The 23684-nt window shown below is 35.9% G+C and overlaps 1 protein-coding gene across 10 annotated transcripts in view; it reads right to left on the bottom strand.

Annotated features, from left to right (window-relative positions):
* CLOCK (clock circadian regulator) overlaps positions 1–23684 on the bottom strand; it is a 127050-nt gene that overhangs the window by 81992 nt on the left and 21374 nt on the right. For 7 of the 10 annotated variants that reach the window (XM_037034127.1, XM_037034132.1, XM_037034129.1 and 4 more), the window contains exon 3: positions 14324–14410. The exons of 1 other annotated variant lie outside the window; for it this stretch is intronic. The gene's annotated coding sequence lies outside the window, so the exon portion shown is untranslated. Of the gene's footprint in view, positions 1–10511; positions 10587–14279; positions 14411–23684 lie in introns of all 10 variants that reach the window. 2 more of the 10 variants (XM_037034125.1, XM_037034126.1) reach the window with 2 other exon arrangements.

Genomic DNA, 23684 nt, shown 5'->3' with positions numbered 1-23684 from the left:
TTGTGTGTGTGTCCTCCTTAATTTTTATTTTCATCTTTGAGAAGAAAAATAAGGGTGGATTTTACTAAATTAAAATTTTTGGTGTGGAAAGAATTTCAGGAGCCCATCAATTTCAATTAGCAATGTTCTTTAACTGACAGAAACTTGGTGACATGTGTCAAACCTCGAAAATAATTATGTCCTGTGACCCAGTAATTTCACTTTGAGAAACAGAGATGTACCCGAAGTTTTATATTTATTGCATTATTTTTTAAAATAATAAACCTAGGAAAAATTTTTGTTGTGGAAAGAACTTCAGGAGCCTGTCAATTTTCAATTAGCAATGTTCTTTTACTGACAAAAGTTTGGTGACATATGTCAAAACCTTGAAAATAATTATGTTCTCTGACCCTGTAATTTCACTTTGAGAAATAATCAGAGATGTACCCAAAGTTTTATATTTATTGCACTATTACTCAAAATAATAAACCGAGGAAAAATTTAAGCATCTAACAGCAGTAACAGCAGCATCAAAATATATCAAACATAGCCCTGGCTGGCCTAGCTCAGTGGATTGAGCACAGGCCTTCAAACCAGAGGATCTCGGTTTGATTCCCAGTCAGGGCACATGCCTGGGTTGCAGGCCAGTTCCCTGCAGGCCAACTCCCAGCAGGGGACGCATGAAAGGCAACCATACATTGATGTTTCTCTCCCTCTCTCCTTCCCCTCTAAATTTAAATAAATAAATAAAATATTTTAAAAAAAATATATCAAACATAAATCCAAATACGCTTGAAGTACCAACTGTGGTTATTCCTGAGTAATTATTTTATGGATTTTTAAGAAACTTTTTCTTTAGTACTTTCTAAAGTTACCTCCACGAACATGCATTATTTCTATAATCAGGAAAACTTCAGTGCTGCCTTTTTTCTTCCCTTCCTTTTAACTGTGTAATAAAAGAGCCCTGGCTATATGTACATAAGGAACATAAAATACATGCTTATCTGTTCCAGAGAACAAAACATGAGTAACAAGTAACACGTTACTGTTCTAAAACATGAGTACCAGATTTTTTTCGTATGTAGTGTTCACATAACATAAAAAAGAAAACTTTTCATTTCACTTATTAATAATTTTTAAATTATTATTAAAATGGTTAACTTCAGAGCCTTATTAAAATGGTTAACTCCAGAGCCTGGGTTTAAAAAAAAATTGAAACTACAATTAATCTTTCTCTAGCCTAATAACCTGTTGACCCACTGACCTACTTTCGAATTTAGGTTAAATCTGATATCACAGATCTTTCCGGGACTGTTAGACCTATTAGCATTATTTAAAAGCAATGCTTAAATTGAATTGACTGAAATAACACAAAACCTAAGCAATAATCCTTAACTATGTTTATCAACATTTAGGAAATTCTCATTTGCTACTATTATAGCTACAAAGAATTATTTCTGAGAACAATTTTAACTTGTGAAGACCCAAATCCTTTTAAAATTAACTCTTTAATATATGAATAAAGATGAAATTAAACAGTTCTCAATTCAATACTGAATGGGAACATTAGTCTACCTCTACAATGAATGTAAAATATTAGAAAAATGAAAATCATTCCTGACTCCATAGCAGCTTTTAAAACCAACTTAAATTTAAAAATGACAGAAGAAACACACCCCATCCCATCCCTGTCATATGGAACAGACCTCTTAGAACCTGAGATGACCCTGACTCAAGACAAACATCAAATGATACCAGAGCTATAGACTGTCAAATTTCTAGATATGAGGTATTTTTGAAGCTTCATTCAATAAATGAAAACTGAAAATTAATACAGTTCTCTTACTGGCACACAAGACTTACAATGACTCAACTTACATATTTCTTCAAGTAACGTCTGAGTTCCCAAACATGTAATGCACTGATCTGGTCCACCAAACACATGAGCATCTCATTCCTTTACTAGAAATGCGATTGAGGCCTGAGCCTGTCCCCAGCTTCAAAGGAACCCTACAAAAGATCTGAAGGTTCAGAGACAACCCAAGCATGAGAGCCAGAGTAAACTACACAGTGAACCAAGTACCATAACCCTGAACCTACAATACTACCCTGATACTACACCCTGAACCAGGTCTCTACACTAGTATCAGCGGGAAGGAATCTGTGGTAGACAGAACAATGGCCCCACTAATCCCTGAAACCTGGCAATGCGTTACCTTACATGGCAAAAAGGGGCTTTGTACATGTGATTAAGGTTAAAGATCTTGATTGTCTGGGTGATCCAATATAATCACATGAGGACTCTTCCTGGCTGTGGTCAGGAGAGCTGAGACAGGAGGGTCAGAAAGATTGCCGGTTTTGAAAGTGGAAGTCAGTGGCCACAAGCCAAGAAATAGGGGCAGTCTCTCAAAACTTGAAAACACAAAGAAACATATTCTCCCCTGAAGCCTCCAGAAAAGAATGCAGCCCTACTGACACCCTGATGTTAGCCAGTGACACCCATATAGAAATTCTGGGCTGCAGGACTTTAACATAATAAATTTATACTGTTTTAATCAATTATCTGTGATAACTGGTATGGCAGCAACAGAAACTTAATACAGGTCCAAAATCTCTGGCAACTCTTAATAAAACTGCCTTTCCCAAACCCTCTCTCCTTCAATATTTAAAATAATCTGCCTAGAAAACCATCAAGACTAATTGTTTTATGCTTGACTTTCCTTTTGTATCAGTCACCAGGAGAGGCCCAAGACTCCCAGGGTCATTCCCCCTCACATGGACTCTTGTTCCTATATAACTCTGTATATCCTTACATTAAACCCTTTTTCCTTCCTTTCCCAATTTCCAAAATCCTTTAACTGTGCCCTCTGGAACTCATGGTATGTCACTAGCAAAATACCCAATTTCTTCAATAGTGTTGCTGCACACTCTCCTCACCTTCCCTGCACAAATGGAAGTTTTACTCTCCTCTAGTTCTGCTCTAGCTCATCCTTTCCAACGATGGCTATTTTTCTCTGCTAGGTCCCGTATGAGTGGGTCATGGTGGGAGGTGGACTTCCTTGTTCTTCATTATCACTTCTGAATTATTCTTTCTCCCCTTCCTAAAATCTCCAGCTTTGACTCTCACGCCTCCAGACTATGTCAACTATCATCCTCTTCTTGTTGTGACCATTCATAAAACCCCCAGAAAAAAACCTCTCCTTCCCTAAGGGCTATTATTCTAACACCTCTTCTGTCATTGTTTTTGGATTTTAACATCGACATAAATGATACTCCCAACATCCTTGCCAGTCAGTTCCTGGACCGTCTCTCCTCCAACAACCCTGTGCTCCATCCTATCTCCCATTCATTGCCCTGGAGTTACTCTGGAACTCACCATTACCAATAACCACACACCTCTCCACTCAGTTTCAAGCACCTTACCACTCTATACCTCACACAAGCCAACATCATGCAATCAGCTTGATTCAATACCACAAAAAAAGAGTAACACAAGCATTTTTTAAACTGGCAATACAGTTCTAATTTAGGTATGTCTTTAAAAAAAAAAAAAACTTGTCCTAGCCTCCTAATTTCGTTGGGCCTTCACAGTTTCTTAGCCCATAAAAGCCACAAAGGAGCAAGGTGAGTTAATCTGAGATAGCCAGGGAGTATGACAGATAGTGACAGTCTCTGTTGGTAAGGTTGCTCATTATCCTTTAGAGATGCTTAATTCTTTTTCATGTCTGTCTAAACACTACTATTCCTTTTGTCAGAGTCCTTTGTACCATTATAATATAGATAAGCAATTCCATGGCAAAATGCAATGGTCACTTACAACTCTAATACAGCTGAAATCGTGCTGATAAAAACTTATCCCAACTACAGCATTTACCAACATAGGCACAAATAATACAAATACTGAAGAATGTGTGGAAGGAGAAAGACCAAGGCTTCTGAAAATGACTTGTTTTGTCAATTTTGCTTTCTAGCTTCATTCCATTTCTCCAGCTTCATCTCTCATTCCACCTCACTGTACATATACACTTTGTTCTGCAGCCATGGTACACTTGTACTTGTCACTCTTCCCATGAAGTAGAAAATAAAGACCTCTGGGTAAACAAAGGTCTGCCCATCAGTACCAAACATATTATCAACATAAATGACTTTTTTAAAATATTTTATTTATTTATCTTTAGAGAGGAAGGGAAGGAGAAAGGAAGAGAAACATCAATGTATGGTTGCTTCTCATGCATCCCCTGCTGGGAACTGGCCCCTGCTGGGAACTGACCTGCAACCCAGGCATGTGCCCTGACTGGGAATCGAACCGGGATCGTGTGGTTCACAGGCTCGTGCTCAATCCACTGAGCTACACCAGCCAGGTATAAATGACTTCTTAATATAATGAACTTAAATTGTTCTCAGGAAATCACACTGTCATTCACATCAGGATTCATATTGATTTAATCAATATGTTAAATTCACACTGTTTGTAAAAACTAAACAGAGATACTGTGTATTAGACCCCTATGGCTGGTATAACAAATTACCACCAACTTAATGGAATAAAACACCACAACTGTATTACTTCCCAGTCCCATACAACAGGGTCAAACACTGGTCTCACTGGGCTAAACTCACAGCATCTGCCGAGCTGCATTCCTTTTTGGAATGCAGCTCCCTGGCTATCTCAGATCAACTCACCTTGCTCCTTCAGCAGATCTGTTTCCTCGCCTTTTGAAGCCTCTAGAGGTGACCCTCTTCAATCTTCAAAGCCAGCAGCAGGCCAGCTCCTTCTCAAGTTGCCATATCTTCTGCCTCCCACTTCCTTTATAAAGACCCTTGTGATTACATTGGGCCCTCCCAGATAATCCAAAGTAATGTTCCCATTTTAAGGTCAACTCATTAGCAATCTGAATTCATCTTTGCAATGCACCATAATATAGTTACAGGTTCTGGAAATTAGCATGTATAATGCTTTGAAGGACCATTATTCTGCCTACTACAATGACCCCAGAAGTCTCTCCTTGACACAAAATAAAGTACCTTTTGGTGACTGGAGACAGTGAAACATCAAAGATCACCATGCCAATATGTTTGAACTTCTGAACTATTTTTTTCTTTCATGTTTCTTCAATACAATTGACTCGGTGGACTGAGTGCCAGCCTGAGAACCAAAGAGTTGCTGGTTTGATTCCCAGTCAGGGAACATGCTTGGGTTTTAGGCCAGGTCCCCATTAGGGGATGCAAGAAAGGCAACCACACACTGATGTTTCTCTCCCTCTCTTTCTCCCTCCCTTCTCTTCACTCAGAATATGAATAAACAAAATTTTTTAAAAAGTAATATGGATAATAATTCCAGATGCATGAGTTCAAATGCAACTGAAGTCTAAAACTATTGCTGTATGGTAGCAACAGGCTCTCTTCATGTTTTCCTGAATGACATAAGTTTTTTAGTTTAATGTCCACACAATTTTAAAAGCTTACTTTCTCTTCTGGACAACTATTTCATGTGCTACATAATATGTAAAAAAGGTATAACTTCTAAGTATCAAACAGATATCCAAACAAGATTAATTATATCACAGCCTTTGTGAAATAGTCTATTTTATTTTGTTAATATTTTATTGTTTATGCTATTACTGTTGTCCCATTTTCCCCCCTTCGCCCTCCTCTGCCCACCCCACACCCCATTTTGATAATCAAAAAACATGTATGAAGGACCCATGGACATGGACAATGGGTGAGGGGACTGATTATAGAGTAGTCTTTTTTAAAAAGACAAGTGTACATAAATTTATGAGATGGTTCTCTAGGAAAAAAAAAGTGGAGGTAGAATGAATATGAAGTATATTGCCCTAAAGGAAGTATAGAATTTCATTAGTACATCAATCCCTAGGGACCTGATAAGAAATCTGGTTAAGAAGTATTATAAAAATACCAGACTCAGGATAACTCATGAGATATTTAGTAATTTATAACTAAAATGTAGAAAAATAATGACTTTTGACATCTTATATAACTTCATCAATGAGGCCACCAGACAACACTAAAAATATATCAATTATTTTAAAACCTCAAGTATTCCTCTAACTTTTTGCAGTATAATCACTTCATAAAATAACAATTGTTCTGACCTATTAAAACTTGGGTAAACTGCCAGGTTCCTTTTGTGCAGCCAAATAGGCCAAACAAGTTCATAACCAACTAAAAACTAGTTCAAGTTTAGATGCATCCTGAACCACAGATTATTCAGAAAACAACCATAAAGCATTTCCTCTTCACCCAAATAAGCAGTATATCTGTATTTATATTTAAGATAAAATTTATTACATTTAAATTTTAAGATTTTGTAACATATGATACATACATATACTATCCATTTCTACTTATCTCTCTATTCCTATTTATTTTCAAAGCTTTCACATAAACAATTATTTGTGGGTATGTTTACCCCTTTATTGACTATTATTTTTTAACCCACTGAATGAATGATTTGCTTAATTCATACCTGAAGTGACAAGATCTAGAAATCATGTCAGGTCAATACCCTATCTGCATATCAAGGGAAATGGGGCTCAAGTGACACAGGCATGTGTTCTTTGCAGCATCAAGTACACAGTAGTAATTGCGAATAAAAGAGGATGTGTAAATGGCACAAAATTTCACAGCCACAAGACCTATGGGTAGGTTTCAGAGGGCATAACCTAGACTTTTAACAAGTATTATAGAACAGAGATATACCCTTGATATAGAAGACACAGGATTTAAGATTTCTACTGATCTATGTTCAAGCCTGCTACTAAGCCCATGCAGTAAATTTGTATTTCATATTCTATTGTATTTTTCAGTTCTGATATTTCTATTTGATTCTTTTAAATGATTTCTATTTTTCAAAAGAGAGCTACCTTTCATTCATTTCAGGAGTGTCTATTTTATATCTCAGTGAACATGAATATAACAGTTGATTTAAAGTATTTTTCTGCTAATTCCATCATCTGGAACATCTCAGGGTTGGCATCTGTTGCCTGTTCCCATAGAAAATGGTCAGATTTTCCTGTTTCTTTTATGTCAAGTAATTTTAGATTATACCCTAGACATTCTGAATATGATGTTATAAAATTCTATCTTCCATTAACACCTTCTGAAGAATTTGATTTTTTTGTTGTTGTTGTTAAGCTCAGGCTGGAATTATACACTATATAGCCTTCTATGGGGCAGTAGTCCCAAAGTTCAATTTTCAAAGTCTTTACTATGTTATTTGGGTTGTCCTCTGCCATGCATCACTCAGGGACAAACCTGAGATGTGAATGGTAGTTTATATTACAGTCCAGTTCTCGTAAGTCTGTGTTTCTTTAGGTCTGTTCTGTGCATGTGCAGCTCATGTGTGAGGTGGGATTTCTGTGGGTTCACACTCACAATTAGGGAATATCCTCTCACATCAGCTCTCTTGTCTCTAAGCATCAGCATGCTCTTGTCTCCAAGGGCCTCTTTCCCAATTTCTCTGGCCAAGGAAATGGTTTTCTCTGAGTTTTAAGTAACTGTGCAATGCAACATTCTTTATAGGTGGAGATGGTCTCAAGGCAAACTTAAGAAAGAAAAAGATTCCTTTTCTTTACCCTGTGGCTAGAAATAGGGATTTCTCTAAGAGATTTTGCTAACTCCTATACACACTTGTACAGTTCCACAATTTAGCCCATTCGCTCAAGGCTGGGACATGGAAAAGAAAAAGGTTCACTCACTATTATGCAGAGTATCATCAAGTTATGACTTCCTTTCTCAATTTGTTCTCTATTATTAACTTCCATAGTTTTTAGATAGTTGGTTTTTGTAGTTGGTTATTGACAGTGTTTTGTGTTTTTTTTTAAGATTTGTTTTATTTATTTATTTTTTAAACAAGTTAATTCTTTTTAATTTTTTTATTTTTCTTCAGATTTTTTATTTATTTATCTTTAGAGGGGAAGGGAATGAGAAAAGGAGAAAAATATCAATATATGGTTGCCTCTCGTGAGTCCCCTGCTGGGAACTGGCCTGCAACCCAGGCATGTGCCCTGACTGGGAATTAAACCGCGATCATGTGGTTCGCAGGCCTGCGCTCAATCCACTTAGCTACACCAGCCAGGGCTTTTAAAAAAGATTTTATTTATTTTTTTAGAGAGAGAAGAAAGAAGGGAGAAAGAGAGGGCAAGAAACATCAATGTGTGGTTGCCTCTCATGTGGCCCCACTGGGGACCCGGCCTACAACCCAGGCATGTACCCTAGACTGGGAATCAAACCGGCAATCCTTTGGTTCACGGCCTGCACTCAATCCACTGGGCTACACCAGCCAGGGCTATTGACAGTGTTTTTATTAAATTTACTGGGGTGACATTGGTCAATACGAAATTACATAGATTTCAAGTGTACAATTCTAGATACATCACCTGTATAATGCATTGTGTATTAATCCAAAGTCGAATCTCCTCCTGTCACCATATATGTGTTTAGTTCTCATCAGTCATAGAGGCTTACTCTATTATGTCCATTTCCCAACAGACTTTTACCAAATGGCTTTAGTACTCATTGACAGATTATTATCTAGATTCGTAACTTTATTAGAAGATACACTGTGGTGAGTTTCTAATCCTAACATTCTCCCAGCATTTATTAGCTGTGATTCTTCTATAATGGTAAACTTTTGCTCTTCACGATTTAGTTACCTTAAAAGTGCAGAAAAAGAAGAAGAATGGTAGATACTTTCGTTTGCCAATAATTTTCAGATTAATGAACTGGTGCCTATGAGGGTTTTTTAAATAAGTATTATTGTGAACTTTTGGATTCTTACATAAATGTGTATTTCAGCCTCCTGTAGTCATTATATTTTTTAAAACTTATTTTTATGAAACTTTTAAATATACACAAAAGTAAAAAAGAATAATAAAATTACTAACCCATATACCCATCATCCATTTTCAATAATTATTAAGTCATGGTCAATCTTATTTCATTTATTCTGCCCCTCTCCCATTCCTTCTAATCCTCCTTTGTACTATTAGAAGCAAATCTCCAAAATTATTTCCTTTCATCTACATGCACTCCACTATGATCTATAAATTATAAGAACTTTCTAAAAACATAAGCTTCAAAAGTTAATAGGAGATATATAAGAACTACATACAAAATAACATTTCTAAGAAAAAATTTTAAAGACCTAAATATATACAAAGGCATATACTATGGTTAATGTATTGAAAGTTGCAATATGAAAATATGTCCAATATATCCAAATTGATCTACAGAATCAGCATTAAACTAGTAAATAATAAAATGAAATAATAATATTAAACTTGCTTACATTAAGCAGGAGTTTGGCTGTTTGTTAGGAAACTGATAGGCTGAATATAAAATTTTACTGAAATTTAAAGTACTAAGAAGAACCAAAGCAATTTTGAAGAATAAAGCTGGCAGACTTAAAATTACACTAATTAAAAGTGTACAGCACTGGCACAAGAATAAATAGACCGATGAAATAGAGTCCATGAACTGACCCACAAAGAAAGAATCACCTGAATTAAAACAGAGAATCTACTGGACTATAGCAGGGAAAGGATAGTCTTTGATAAATCATGCTTGAGCAAGTGGATTTCATTATGAAAAATAAAATGAACCATGAATTCTACCATGTATCTTGCATAAACCTAAATGTAAAAGTTAAAACAATTAACTTTACAGAAAAAAATAGGAATATATTCTTGGCTTTGGGATATGCAAAGATTTCTTAAAACACACAAAAAGCAGTCACCGTAAAAGAATACTCTGATAAAATGGACATTTTTAAAATTAAAAAATTATCTAATCTAGATATGCTAACTTTTTAAGTAGAAGAGATAGCTTCAATTAAGTAGATACTTAATCCAACAAAAAATTATCCCATAAATAAACAACTCCCCCAAATTCGTAAGACAGACACCCCAATAGAAAAATGGGCAAATGACACAAACAGGCGTTTCTCAAGAGGATATCCAAATGATCAGCAAGCATATAAACACTAAGAATTATAAGTTAAAACGACAATAAATTTTACTACATACACAGCAGAAGAGCTAACATTAAAAACACTAACAATTTCAAGTGTTAGTGAAGATGTAGATCAACAAGAACTCTTGCACACTGTTGGTGGCAGTGTAAATAGATTCAATCCTTTTGCAAAACTAGGAGGATCTACTAAAGCTAAACAACCAAACACCCTAATCCAGCAACTCACTCTTAGATATTTAGCCAGCAGAAATGCACACATATGTACACCAAAAGACATGCAGGAATGTTTATAAGCAACACTGTTCATAACAGCCTCAAACAGAAAATGATCCAAATGGTCATCAACAGTAGAATGGAAAAATAAATTGTGGCATATACATACAAATGATGTTATTACAAAGCAATGAAAAAGGAAAACTATTATTATATGGATCAATATGGATGACTATTAAACAAGATGATCAAATACAGACAGACGTGAAGCGTGAAAAGAGACAATACTAATGGAGAGTGAAAGAACTCAGAATAACAGTTACCTGTGGGAGTGCGTGATGACTGTCAGGGGGCATGAAGTTGGCTCCTGGATTGATGAAAATGATCTATATCTTGACCTTGGTATTGGTTAAAGAATGATGACTCCATAAAATTTCATCAAAATGACACTCAGGATTTATGTGCTTCATAATATGGCATGTTTTAATTCGATATAAAAATTTTTTTAAGTATTTTATCAGTCCCTTGATTTTTAAATTTTTTAATCATTGTATTTGTTGGTGGAACTGAAGTTTCTAACAGAAATAGGTTTCTACATCAATCTGCCTTTTAGTTGGATCACTAAAAGTCATATTTGTTTTTTTCAGTATAATTACTGAAGAATTGTCTTGACATACAGATTCTTTCCACATTACAATAGCAATGGAAAGCCCAGCTTGAAGTATTTATCCCATATTCACAAACTACAAAATTCTAAGACAGCATTTTTTCTTAATGTAAAAACAAATGATCAATTTTGCTATAGGTTCCAGATCACTAGCTCCCCTAGTTTGTATGTAGCAAAAGGAGGTAAAAAAACTGAAGGCTTCTGAGGTCTAACACCCAAGCTCAGATTTAGCTGGAACTGAAAGCAGGAAATTAAGGCAAGGTGTCATCATAAGGTTGTTGTGGAAACAGGACAAATTATTAAATGTAAAGTGCCTAGCATAAAATAAATGCTCAAAATATATGCAATTATTAATAAAATTTTGAGAAACACTATAATATATCCTTATTCTTGAATTTCCTTCAAAATAAACATTTAATTTAATAAATAATACTAGGTCTGCTTTTAAGAACAAAGTACATTTATGAAGCTATGGAAATACCTAAAAGATTTTTAATGAAACAAGCTGAAGTAAAGAAAAGTACAGGATAAATGAAAATGTATTTCATTGACTATTCCAAAAATTTTTCAAAGTTCTAAATTACACTAATTGGTACTCAACTATATGATCTTATGATTAAAATAACTGAGCTAATCTGCAAATACTGTTACTATGAGGATTTTATCTTTGTATAGCAGTTTTTACATTTGCAAAGTTCAATTTCATTTTATCTCCACATTACCCTAAAATAACTAAATCTGTTTTATAAAATACTTTTGTCATAAACTTATTAATTATCACAGAAAAGAGCACCTGCTTTGATGACAACATGGCTAATCATTAACCACCCATCAAAAAATACCATTCAGTAATGGTACCACCATGTAAACAGAGTATGTGTGAGAGCACTGGGAAAAATAAAAACAAGGACTGTAAGTGTATTTTTCATGGAAGCAAGGAGTAATTTAGCAACAGTATTTGGACATAATCTGCAGGGGTTTTTGGTAAATGCTAAAAATGTTTCTTTACATTATTTTTACTTGTAAATAATTAAGTTTCCAGAAAAGTATAAGAATAGTTCAAATTACTCCTATATATACTTTATCTGGATTCACCAATTGTTAACATTTGCATAATTTTCTTTATCATATACAAACACATCTTCTGATCCATATGAGATTAAGTTGTATATATCATGCTCTTATGCCCCTAAATTCTTCTATGTATACTTCCTAAGAAAAAAGACATTTTCTTAAATAACCATAGTTACTAACTTCAGAAAATCATAAAATATTTTTATTTCCTGTCTATTTTCCCATTTTTTTAACTGAGTAAATAAAAGTCCTTTAGGGTTGTCTTCCTCTTCTAGGACCGGATCCAGTCCAGAGACATGTACTATATTTTGGTGTTATACCGCCACAAACTCCTTTAATCTGGAACAGTTTTCTTCAGCTAAATACCTCTGAAATTGTACTATCTTTATAAGGTATTATAAAAGATAAGATTTTAAAAGTTGGGTTCTTGAGCAAATTATATAGAGAAGTTTCATTAAAAAAAGAGGTTTAGTGGACGAGTCAAGGAAAATTTCATAAGACTTGGGTGAGTGGCTTCTAGTACATATGCATTTTAAAGCTTTACAATGAGAAAGAAGGCTTCTAGGTTTCTCTGAGATTCGTTTTCTTGGATAAGTGATCCAACTAGTCTCCTAAGATTTCAAAAAATAACAATACATCATATAATCAATTAGACAAATAAATCTAGCCAATAAGCTGATGATTGTAAAGAATGAATCTAGAGAAAAATAGTTTTCAATAAAATTCTCTGCTATGGTTAATAAAAACACCCAGTCCCAATAAGCAAATCTTTTCTTAAAAAAAAAACAAACAAACAACTGGAATTATGTGATCATGCACAGATAGTTATTGGACTACCATAAATCAACAAACACAGTTAACAAACACTGACTGTGTGCCAACTACATGCTATGCCTATGACAGGGCAACCCAGTAGTTAAAAAACAAACAAACAGGAAATGGTACCTACCCTTAGGAAACTATAATTTGGTAAATCTTGACAGGTATTATTTTTTCCTATTTTGAAAATGAAGCAACTAAGACTCAGAGTTATAAATGTTTCCAAAGTCTCAAAACTAATAAGCCTTCTAGAGGAACAAGGAAGGAGACTAAAATTGTGGTCTTTTATCTAATACAGGACTTCCCCTGTCTATTATACTGAAGAGCTCCTTAAGATTGTCCTCCATGCCTATCCATTGACCCCAAAAGAGACTGTGTACCCTCAACCCCAAAATTGAGTGAGTCACCAACAAGTTTCCAAGTAATACATTAGTACTTTTACTTAAAAATAATAGGTAATCTCCACACATGAGAGAAAAGAATTATACAAAAGGTATAAATAATCTTTTAAGAGCTTCATTTTCTCCACATATACATTCATTTTAGAAAAAACATCAATTTCTCTTGATTTATTTTCTACTTTAAAACAGCCACACAGGTCAGTGTAATTATAATATGGGTTACACTTCCCAGGACAGAAAACGGTATAAACAAATCACTGAGAGTTGGTACTGACTCTCACCTCCCTCTAATTCCCTCCCACTCATCTCTTACTTAACCTTAGCACCCCATCTATAAATACTTCTCCAACTGCACAGAGCAGAAATCAATTAACTCATTCTGGAAAGAGTCACATAGTAAATATTTTTGGCCTCCTGGGCCCCAAGGTCTACGATGCCACTACTTAACTCTGCCACTATAGCTTGAAAACAGCCATACACAACATGTAAGAAATAACAGTGGCTGTATTCCAATAAAAGCTTTATTCACCAACACTGGTATCTGAATTTCATATAATTTACACATGTCACACAGTAGTATTCTTTTATAATTTTTCTCCAACCACTTAAAAATGTAAATACAATTCTTAGTTCATAGTCACATAAAAATAGGCAGCAGGCTGAATTGGTAGTCTGTGCAGACCCCTGATAGAACGGAAAGACTGGTTTGTAAGCTGGAGCTGCAGTAGGTGACTGGCCCTTTCCACCTTAATCAAATAGTTCTTTATCTCTAAACCTAAAATCTGACAGGAAATAATTCTTAATCTACTTTTCAGTCACTTGTAAATTACCTTTCTTTATCTCAGAAAAAAGGGCAAAAACTTATAAATCTTACTTTGGGGCAATAAACTTGAAAAATTCCAGGAATTGCTGAAAATACTTTGGATATCTGGATATCAATTATCTTACCAATAAATAACTCTCCCTAACAGTGAAAATTCTAAAGATAATTAAAAGCTATCAAGGAAAGTAACAGATCATGACCTAATAATTTTTATAATAACTCTGTCCTATGCCTCTTGCCAGGAATTTCAAACCTCACTATACCCAATAATTACAAAAAAAAAGAAAAGAAAAAAATGACAGCATACCTCTGAGCTCAAAATGAAGATAGACGGTATCTAGTGAAACTCACCAAGTTCTAAAGATCCATCTAAGAGGAATGCAGAATTTCCCAAAGGCATCTTATACTGAGACAGAATCAGCTTCTGAGTTTCAGCAGCTTTACAGGAAAAAATAAAATAAAAATTCTATAAAACAAAGGCAGCTGTGGAAATAATGTTAACCAAATACTAAGTAACAATACCTACAGTGTTTTTCCCTCATCCAAATATACAACATTAATTGGGTCCTTCTATGTGCCAGGAACTGGGGACGTAGCAATGAACATGTCACATCCCATCATACTCAGAGAGCTCAGTCCATAGGGCAACTCCAAGTGGGATGAAAGACTTTAAGAATCTTGATAATGTGAGAGGAAGCATGGCAGATATGCAAACCAGTCTGGTGGAAATCGGTTAGAGAAGACCTCCTAAAGGAGAAGCCTTTAATACAAGCATGAGTAGTATCTGGCCAAAAGCGAGGGGGAGGGGACAGAAAGAACGTATTTCAGCCGAGGGAAACAGCATGACCGATGGCCAGAGGAATATGGTGTTGGAGTGGAAGTAAAAAAAAGTCTGGTGTGGCTGCTCAGAGTAAGAAAAGGAATGAAAGAAGGCATCTCTGAGATGAGCAAGAGAGGAAAGTTATGAAAATAAAAAGTGGATGAATATTACACAGCAAGATTCAAGACTATAACCAAATAACTGCAGTGATAAAAAATTATCTTAATCCACCAGTCTTTACACTGGGGATCAGATGGTTTTAAAGGGAATCAATGTTCAGATCCTTAATTTCCAGTTTCCAACCAGTTACTGGAGTTAATATCAAGGTCAGAGCATTATACTGTTTTCTCCTTTTCTATGCTTTATAATCCTTCTTCTTCCCATTCGCAAGAGAAAGATATATTGCTCACACATCTGAAATCTCACTACAATGCATTTCCCTGAGACACAGAAACAACACCAAAGAAATCGTTTGAAATACTGATATTGTGGGGAAGGGGGAGGTAACCTTTAATGCAATCACCATATATATATCCAAGGTGGTCTTGTCTTTCCCTGTCCCATTACACTTTGGTTAAAAATAATTCCTGACATTAAAAAGGAGATATTTTGGCCCCAATGGGTTGTTAAAACTTCAGGAGATAAGAATAATACAAATTTTTTATTAAAAACCTTACCTGAGAGAAAATCCAGTGAAAATAGTGATGACAAATATTGAAGAAAGCTACAACTTAGTTCACCCAGGTAAAAAGCCTATGGCCAAACATCTTACATAATTTACCTAGAATTATTTAGAATTCAAGATCTGGGAAGCATGTTGAATCAGAACTGAAGACGTGCATATTAACCATTATCAGAGAAATGAGAAAAGACCTTCGTACATTCTATCAAATCACCTTTGTCTTACATCTGTGACTTAAAGATATTTTTTATGATTTCAAGAAGCTGAAAAGAGGCCTTAGTTCTGCCAAATCCAAGTCATACCTTCAAGCAAAAGTAACATAAGGGAGAAGGAGGAGGAGGGGGAAAAGGAAGGGTGGGGAAGGGAGGGGGGAAACAGAAGGAGGAGAGGAAAGAGAAGAAAATTGGTAAGTAAAAAGGAACTAATAAAGCATTTTTCTTGTCTGTCATTTCAAACTGTATTTCCAGGTATCCAAAGAGATCTTAACTGCTGGTCTTTCAAAGAATTTCAGCTAATTAAAACAAAAGAAATAACATAAATAAGTGGGCAACAATCAACATGGTTTTTAAAACCATTATGAGAAAAAGTGATAGTGAATTTCACAACGGATCATACTGTCACCAACTGAATGCAAGAATCAATCTCAGCATCTCCAGAAGTGAGACAACCAGATATACATACCCCATGATGTAATAAAATATATAGAAAATCATATTACTTAAAAAATGTTCTTATTTAGGTCCTAGCCTGGTAGCTCAGTTGGTTACAGCATTGTCCTGATATGACAAGGTTGCAGTTTTGGTGTCTGGTAAGAGCACATACAAGAATCAACCAATGAACACATAAATGAGTGAAACAACAAATCAGTAGCCCCCCAATCAATAAATAAAAATTAAAAATTAAATAAAACATTCTTATTTAAAAAGAGTCAAACTGGAATCTATAAAACCTTAAGTTTACATTCTTAACAGTAACAACATCAATACTCAAAGGTGAAAAAATCTTAAAAAAGTAAATTAAGTTTCTTGCCCTCCAAAGAATAATGCTGTATCTGTGCACACATCTCAGGGGCAAATAAGAAAAACCACGTCTAAAAAGGTTCTTTAAAGGAGCAATCTGGGGCTGGGGGAGCTTCAGAAACAATGCTTTTGACCAAACTTCCAGTTTACATTAATATGGAAAAGGAATATGTAAAATTACATCAAGAGGAAACAATCAGACAAATCAAAAATGTTCAACATTGTTCAGGACAACTGACCTTTAGCTTGGAGGAAAACAAGGAAAAAAGGGGGTGGAGGTTTGTCAATTATTCAAAATTTCAAAAAGACTTAGAACCTTTAGTTTCAAAAATAAGAAATGTTTACAGGTGAATAATATGAAGAATATGCTTCGAAACAGTATTAGGAGAGGGTGAGTGGGAAAAGGTATACATGAAACAATACAGGTCCTGAGTTATTAGTTTTTACAGCAGAGTAATGAGTAGACGGAAGTTCATTATTTTATTCTGTATACTACAGTATATGTTTTAAATATCCCATTAAAACAAAAGCATGCACCCTGGCTGGTGTGGCTTAGTTAGTTGGAGCATCATCCCATAACCAAAAGATTGAGGGTTTGATTCCTGGTCAGGGCACTACCTGGGCTGGGGATTTGACTCCAGGTCTCGGGGCACATGGTCTCCAGTCAGGGCACAAAAGGGAGGCAACCAATCAATGCTTCTCTCTCACATGTATGTTTCTCTCTCTCTCTTTTCCTCTCTCTAAATGAACTAAAAAAGTCCTCAGGTGAGGATAAAAATGTAACAACAAAAAAAACCCACAAAAGCATGTGTTATTTGAAAAAAATTTGGCTTTAAGAAATTAAGAACGAAACTATAATAATGACTTGCTGAAACATCTTCTTTCAAAGGTGATGTCTACAAAATGATGTCACTCCTCTTCCAAATAAATTGTACTCTTAAAAAGAAAAGGACTTGCCCTGGCCAGGTGGTTCAGTTCTGGAGCAACACCCAGTACACCAAAACATTGCAGGTTCAATTTCTGGTCAGGCCACATATGTAAGTTGCCAGTTCAGTCCCTTGTTGGGGCATAAACAAAAGTCAATGACCAATGTTTCTCTCTCTTCCTCTCTCTCTAAAAATCAATAAATATATCCTCAGGTGAAGATTAAAAAGAAGAAGAAAAGCACTGGAAACAATCAATTGAAATATATGTACATAATTTGAATCCTGATTCAAACAAACCAACAACAAAAAAAATTATATGATAGTAAGAAATCGCCATTAATTTGTTTAGATGTGGTAATGACATTGAGATTATGTAAGAAAATTACTTTTTAAAGAAACATACAGAAGTATTTAGGGGTGAAATGTCAATTTCTTTCATTGTTTTGTTTTTTTTTGAAAGAAAAGCTGGAGAGGGAAAGAGAAGATGATGACAAACACTCATGCTTGCCCCTTCTCCCTCTGGAAAACCTACTGGTTAAGACAGCATATAAAAGTACAAAAAGGAATAAATCCATAAAAAATGAAAAGATTGGAGAGGGACATTATGAAGCAATGCAATGACACAGTAAATTTTGGAAAGCAGTAAGTAGTTCCAAGGGTGTTAACAGGTCCAACAAAACTAAGGAAAGCACAGCCCCAAATTCACAAAGGGATACAGTGGAGGTCTAAGTCAATCGTCCTGAGACTCTAGGCTCAGCGTTAGCAGCTAAAGAGGCTGGAAACAGTCAACCTAGAAAAAAGCTGCACCTGTTCCTCTCTGCACCCTTCTCTGGCTAAGCAAGGCCCAGTGTTATCCTTAAGACCAAAACTGCAACCCTGTTCTTTTTTTTAAAGTATATTTTATTGATTATGCTATTACAGTTTTACCAGTTTCCCCCCTTTATGTCCCTCCTCCACCCTGCACCTCGAGCATCCCCTTATTTCACGTCCACAAGTTGAACATATAAAGTTGAGTTTCTGTTTCCTATAGCATCTTTAACCTCTCCCCGTCTATTTAATACCTACCACTTATGCTTCTTCCTCCCTGTACCTTTCCCCCCCATTCCTCCCCTCCCCCTACCCACTGAAAACCCTCCATGTGGTGTCCATTTCTCCGATTCTGTTCCTGTTGTAGTTGTTTGCTTAGTTTTTGTTTTCATTGTTTTTTTTTCTTTTTTTTGGTTCATTTGTTGATAGTTGCGAGTTTGTTATCATTTTACTGTTCATATTTTTTATCTTCCTTTTCTTGCATAAGTCCCTTTAACATTTTATAGAAGAATGGCTTAGTGATGACGAACTCCTTTAACTTGACTTTATCTGAGAAGCACTTTATCTGCCCTTCCATTCTAAATGAAAGCTTTTCTAGATAGAGTATTCTTGGATATAGGTCCTTGCCTTTCATGACTTCAGATACTTCTTTCTAGCCCCTTCTTGCCTGTAAGGTTTCTTTTGAGAAATCAGCTGATAGCCTTATGGGAACTCCTTTGTAGATAACTCTTTCCTTTCCTCTTGCTTCTTTTAATGATGAACTTAATGAACTGAATGAACTTAATGATGATGTGCCTTCATGTGTTCCTCTTTGGGTTCAACTTCTGTAGAACTCTGGGTTTCCTGAAAGTCTATTTCCTTTGCCAGACTGGGGAAGTTTTCCTTCATTACTTGTTCAAACAAGTTTTCAATTTCTCGCTGTTGTTGTTCTCCTTCTGGCACCCCTATAATCGGATATTGGAACATTTCAGGCTGTCCCAGAGGTTTGTAAGACACTCTTCACTTTTTTGAGTTCTTATTTCTTCCTTTTATTCTGTATGGATATTTATTTTTTCTTTTTGTTCAAAATGGTTACTTTGAGTCCTGGTTTCCTTACTATCACCATTGGTTCATTAAATATTTTGCTTTATTTCATTTTGGGTATCTTACATTTGTTCTTTCATTTTTCAACCAAGCTCAATCAGTTCCGTGAGCATTTGATTACCAGGGCTTTAAATTCTCCATCAGATAGGTTGGTTATTTCCTCATGCTTAGCTCTCTTTCTGAGGTTTTCCTCTGTTCTTTCATTTTGGCCCTATTTCTTTGTTCAGGACTCCTGTTAATTTGTAAGGGGGCTGGGCCTTCAGTATTCAACAGGGCAGGGCAAACCTCCTTGCTGTGCTGGTGGTGCTGCCTGTCGGGGAGGGGCAAGAAAGGGAACAAAGCAGCCTAACTGCTCTGCTCTAGCACACTTTTCAAGGAACTCTCATGTGAGACTGGAAGTTTCTCCCACTGCAGCAACCACCATAGCTACCTCTGAGTCTCAGTTTCCCCTTTAGTCAGCCCCTCCCATGCAGTCTGCCGCCCAGCCGCCTGACCCTAGCCAGCCCCGAGCCTATCCCCCCCAGCCAGCCCCGAGCCTATCCCCCCAGCCAGCCCCGAGCCTATCGTCTGCACCTCACAGCAACTTCTCTCCATCTGCTGCCTTACAGGTCTGGTTGTTCTGTTTCACTGTTTCTTTAATTCTGTGGTTGTCAGAGTTCCATGTAGTTTGATTCTCTGGCACTTCTGGTTGTTTATTGATTTTAAATTGGTTGTTATCCTTTCGGTTGTGCAAGGAAGTGAAGGGTTTCTACCTATGTCTCCATCTTGGGCAGAACTCACACTTTTCTAAAGAAAGCCAACACACTGCTCAGAAAGAAGCTGGGTCTTCTGGCTTGGATGTTAGTACCCACATACAGAGCTCATGTCCATATGGCAACGGGAAAGACTGCCAACAGGTTCTGTGCTCTTACACTCCCAGTGGTGTCCAAACTTTTGGGATCTCTGCACCACACTGGAAGAGGAGTTGTCTTGGGCCACACGTTAAATACACTGTGACATGTAATCACAAAAAAAATCTCATAATGTTTTAAGTAAATTTACAATCTTGTGTTGGGCCGCAGGCTGGACATCCCTGTACTTGCCAACAGACAAGTTGATCCACCTACACCCAAGGAATTACCAGTCTTTTTGATCAGAGATGACAATCAGAAAACAATGCACCTCTACAATAAGAAAGGAAATACAGAGCAGCTACATAAAATAACCAAGATACTCCTTTAACAATAACATAAACCAAAAAATCAAGGGATAAAAAGCTGTTAGAAAAAGACCAAAATAAATAAATCAACTAATCCCCAAAGAATCAGATTATCCAGAGTATAGGGAAAACTCAAAACCAAAAGAAAATATCCTTAAGAAATTCCTAAAGAAAGAAACTGCACTCAATTTTAAAAAATGGGATGTTCTATGTTTAACAAACAATAATATATAAAATTTATAAATGCTTTACAAGTAATACTTTATTTACTCACAAAGTAGTTATCTTCATTTTGTAGGTTAGAAACTGAGCACAAAGAGATTAAATAACTTGCCGAAGGTCACATGGTATCTGCACCCACATAGTATGACAGTCTGATTCCACTGTATGTATCATGTTGCCTCTTGAAGTGATACCAGCAAAAAATAAACAAAGCTACCATAATAGTAACAATGTGCTTATAGCAGTGATTTTTCACCTTTTTCATCTTATGGAATACATAAACTAATTACAAAAATTCTTCAGCAGACCAAAAAATATGTATATTGCCAATCTGACAAAAAATGAGTATAATTTTAATTTACAAAAAATAATAATTACCTATCCTCTTTGCTCTCAAATGCCTTTTTTAAAAAATCAGGTGTCTATACCGTACATAAGGATTTCTGGTACCAAGAATTAACCAGTCAGATACAACGTTATTATGTGACGTAACCAAGAAGATACAACTCCATTATGAGATGGGACCAAAAAAAAACCCTGGAATTTATTTATAGAAAACTGTGTACTTATTCCTACATTTTAAAACTTCAGTCACCTTCACAACACTCTCCACTTGATGCAATATATCTATTGAGACATTTTTTCCACTGCTCAAAACAGTTTTTGAACTCATTTTTTATGCCTTTTAATGCTCCTGGTGCTTTTTTGTGTGTTTGTTTGTTTCACCTCTTCCACATGGCAAAACATTTCCCTTTGAGGACATTTTTCATCCAGGGAAACAAAAAAAAGTATCTTGGGTGAGATCAGGTCAGTAGGGAGGGTGGAATACATGGGTCATGTCATTGTTGGTCAAAAACCTCTTAACGCTCAGAGAAGTGTGGGCGGGCGCACACTTAAATTGACCATTATGAAATGGGCAAATGTATTGAAAGAGTCTTCAAAAAACATTCACTGAAGCTGAACACAGCCTCTCACAACCTCTCACAATAATGCTAGCTGGTACACTGATACAGATGGGTTCCTAGAGCACACACCTAGCAGGGGAAGCCTGTACTACAAGGGGCCTGCCATCTAGGAGATAATTTCCATTTGTTGTGATTCAAGATAGAGCATTCACACCAGATAGCAATTGTTGTGCTGGAAGTCATCATTTTTAAATTTGACATTATAAGGAAAAAAGAGGTCAGTTCTCCTAACTAAATAGGCAGATATCGCACGTTTTAAATTTTTTCATGGCACTTTGGCCAGGTAAGCTCAGTTGGTTAGAGTGTCATCCCTGGCCAAGGATGCAGGTTCCACTGCTGGTCAGGGCACATATAAGAATCAACCAATGAATTTTCTCATTCTCATTCTCTCTCTCTCTCTCTCTCTCTCCTCACCCTCCTCCCTTCTCTCCCTCTAAAATCAATAAATAACAATTTACTAAGATAATTAAAAAGACTGAAGCAGGAAAGAGAAGAGCTCTAAGAGGAATGCCACCAAGTACACAAGGGAGTCCATCTAATAAGTAATAGATACTATGATTCAAACTATGGTAAAGGTACATTTTTCTCTATTAAAGAAAAAACAGACAATTACAGACTTGGGGGGCAATAAACCAACATTAAGCAAGCTAATCAAAATATAAAGTCAGAACATAAATCAAACCACTGGCATGATTTTGAAAAATGTACGACCCGTAGCAAAGATAACCAATCTACCTTGACACCACATATTTTACTTTTTTTAGCTCCATTAGCATCATGACTTTGGACCCATAAAAAAAAAAGAAATAACTCCAGCTCAATAATTAACTGCAGTTTATTATGTTCAGCTTTTCAAATAAACCTACTGATAAGCCGGAACATCTTAATTCTCATTACAGAACAGAATGTAAATGTTATCATTCTACTCAAAAACAAAATACAAGAATGGAAGTAAAGAGATACAATGGAGAAATAAAGGTCCTATCTTATCTTACATAAGAGGGATTTAAAATATAACCTCAAAGTTTATTTTCTAAATGTTATTATATTTTATTGATTAAACTATTGTAATTGTTCAAACTTTTCCTCTTTTGCCCCCCTCTACCCAATACCCTCCACTCCCTCCAGCGATCCCCCTCCTTTGCTCACTCATGTCCATTGGTCATGAATGTAAGTTCTTTGGCAACTCCATTTCCTGCACTCGCTCTTAGCAGCCCCCTACCTATTCTGTAACTACTGATTTGTACTTCTTAATTCTTTTACCTTTTCCCCTATTCCCTCAGAACACCCTCCTCACTGGCCACCATCCCAATATTCTCCATATTTATGATTCTGTTTCTGTACTGCTTGTTTGCTTAGTTTGTTTTTTAGATTCAATTGTTGATAGTTATGTATATATTGCCACTTTAATTCATAGTTTTGATCTTGTTCTTTTTCTTAAGAAAATGTTTCTTTAACATTTCATATACTAATGGTGTGGTGATAATGAACTGCTTTGGCTTTACTTTGGGAAGCGCTTTTATCTGCCTTTTGATTCTAAACGATAGCTTTGCTGGATAGACTAATCTAGGTTGTAGGTCCTTGCCTTTCATTACTTTGAATACTTCTTGCCAAACTCTTCTAGCCTGCAAAGTTTCTTTTGAGAAATCAGCTGACAGTTTTATGGAACTCCTTTGTAGGTAATCATCTGCATTTCTCCTGCTGCTTTTAAGATTCTCTCCTTAACTTTTAGCATTTTGGTCTGGTACTCTTTGCATCCATCCATCTTGTTTGGGACCCTCTGTGCTTCCTGGACTTGTATGCCTACTCCCTTCACCAAATTGGGGAAGTTTTCTTTCATTATCTTTTCAAAATGGTTTCCTTTCTGGCACCCCTATGATGTGAATGTTGTTATACTTGCAGTTGTCGGAAAGGCTTCTTACACTATCCTCACTTTTTGGATTCTTTTTTCAGCAAGTGGTATGGGAGGCTGGGCTCAGCTGTTGCTTGT

Source organism: Sturnira hondurensis, unplaced genomic scaffold, assembly GCF_014824575.4.
Source record: "Sturnira hondurensis isolate 20B ecotype Veracruz unplaced genomic scaffold, ASM1482457v3 Scaffold0022017, whole genome shotgun sequence".
NCBI lineage: Eukaryota > Metazoa > Chordata > Mammalia > Chiroptera > Phyllostomidae > Sturnira > Sturnira hondurensis.
This window is presented reverse-complemented; position numbering and strand designations above follow the sequence as displayed.